The sequence below is a fragment of the Clytia hemisphaerica genome, unplaced genomic scaffold, assembly GCF_902728285.1.
Source record: "Clytia hemisphaerica strain Z4C2 unplaced genomic scaffold, Clytia hemisphaerica genome assembly, whole genome shotgun sequence".
Lineage (NCBI taxonomy): Eukaryota > Metazoa > Cnidaria > Hydrozoa > Leptothecata > Clytiidae > Clytia > Clytia hemisphaerica.
The window spans coordinates 617,020-619,278 of NW_027103704.1; the positions used below are offsets into that span (position 1 = coordinate 617,020).

The 2,259-nt window shown below is 34.4% G+C and overlaps 1 long non-coding RNA gene across 1 annotated transcript; it reads right to left on the reverse strand.

Moving 5' to 3' along the window:
- Nucleotides 1-507: 507 nt before the first annotated feature.
- Nucleotides 508-1,666, reverse strand: LOC136804123 (uncharacterized). The gene is made up of 2 exons (XR_010846239.1): nucleotides 1,581-1,666; nucleotides 508-758 (listed from the first exon to the last, which is right to left on the reverse strand). It is a non-coding gene; the product is annotated as an uncharacterized lncRNA (long non-coding RNA).
- Nucleotides 1,667-2,259: the final 593 nt, after the last annotated feature.

The window sequence follows — 2,259 nt, forward strand, 5'->3', positions numbered from 1 at the left end:
ATTTTCCAGTGGGGCTGAAATTTTAGGGTAATTTTTCCACCGGGGACGAAATTTTGGTCAAATTTTCCAGTGTTTTTACCAAGTTATTTTTACCCCTACTGGCTTAAAAATCCTACTGGGTCTGTGAGAAGAGTGTGTTTGATAGTCTAAGTCTGCTCTGAAAAGGTTGTATCATGAGGAACAATCTTAGAGTCTTGGGGCCTTCTTAACCTTGCCTTTTTTGGGGCAGAAAGTAACAGGTTTTAAAACCTGAATAAAAATTAATGGGGGAATATACAAACAAAATCAATATACTTCTTAAGTAAAATAACATAAAGAAATGTTGATTATAAAACAAATTTACTCAAAAATTTGGCGTTTGAATAAATGTTCATTTTGTATTCGACGCAGTAGTGAATTCTTGAAGAGTAAAAAATTCTCACTCTTTTATACATGTTTTTTTTTCAATTTGGTGGAACTGCTAATGATTAAAGGATTAATAAAATATCCCCGCTAGAAATCGAAATCAGTCTTTTATTTCTTTTTCAACATAAGAAATCCAATGCAACTACACCCTTGGGGTGAAATACACCTTGAGAAAGTCATTGTTCGTACGAGACAATATTCGAAATGCGAGCATAACATTTCGCAATACATCGATCGTTTGATTTTGAAATGTGGTGTGTAATGGGTGGTTTGTTTGGGCGGATCGATAACTGGAATGGCGGCTTTGTTAATTTCAAGTTTGACCTGCATCAAGTTTTTAGATACTGGGTGGCCTGTAATAAGAAAGAAAGATATATTTGTAAGTAGAGTCACTTAATCTATAATAAAGGGCTAATATAACTGAATATAATAGCATTATTTGATATAACGATCATAAAATTCAAACGATGTGTCACGTCCCCAATCAGGTTCAACTACCTATACGCCTAGACATGAAAATATTTCGGTTGGACCCGCCAATCCCTGAAAACAAGGGCTGGGGTCCAGGGCTCCCGCTGTAACATCCTTGACGTGGTCTTTCAAAATTCTGTAATCTAAACCTTCCAGATGTTGAAAATATTTCCAACCTTCTCTGATAGAATCTTTAAAAACCTTAGAGCCGATCTCTGTTAAAACCCTTAAAAGTGACAATATATTCTGTCAAATACAAAGTCTTAAGGCGAGACCAATTTTAGAATAAATTTGCTGTTCTACGGGCCCGACCGACCCTATTTTCGCTAAATTCAAGAAAATAATAATATTGAATTTCCACTACAATATATTTTACACACTAGTTATTTGTAAGAATTAAATTTGAATAAACCTGAAAATTAATTCAAGAAATTTACAAAAAGGGAATTTTTGATCCAGATATTTTTTGAAAAATATTTTCGGTACCTTACCAACCCTGATAAATGAAAAATTTATTCTTATTTTACCGACCGACCCACCGACCGACCGATCGACCAACCGACCGACCCATATTTTTCTAACGATCTGCTCGAATAACAACAAGTTAAATTGGTCTTACAATTAAAAAGTTTTTTTGCCATTAGGCATTAATGGGGATATTTCTTATTATGACTTGCGATCCGGTGTCAAGTTCCAGAGATTACCTTTTGAAACCACGACGCTCTGTACAATCATTATCGTCAACAAATATACTGAAAGAAATTTCGTGTAGAATCTCTCCATTTTACTTTCCATTTTACTTGAGTCACCCCAATTTCTCCTTTACTTTTTCTCTTTTTTTTCACCGTTTCAAGCGCTCAAAATATCTCTTGAAATATATTTCTGAAGGCTCCCATGTCCCACTGTACAAATATCAAAAAGTCACAAATATGGAAAAAAAAGGCTCGCCATTATACACCTTATTGATTTCAGTCATATACTGAAAACACAATCAAAATAGAAACAAGATTTTTCTATTGAATGAAAAGAACATGGGGGATCTTTCATTTTCCTTTGCTTGGTCAACGAAAGCAAATTATAGTGGCAATAAGATAGCAATCAAAGCGAGTAAAAAGGAGACGTTTTTTAATCTTCATGATTAGAAGATAAATATGAAGAATCTATACTGTTTTTCATTATATCCTTCAATTTTGATTGGCTTTCACATTGTTCCTTTTCTTTCCTATTTCGGCCGGTTTCCTCCGTCAACTTTTTACGTCATATCCTATCGAAGATTCATGCTGTCGACTCCGTGTGACGTCATTCTTACCCACGATCAGCCATTTTTTATTAGAAATGGTAGAAAGAATATATGTACAGGATGGTTGAGTAACAACTTGGTAA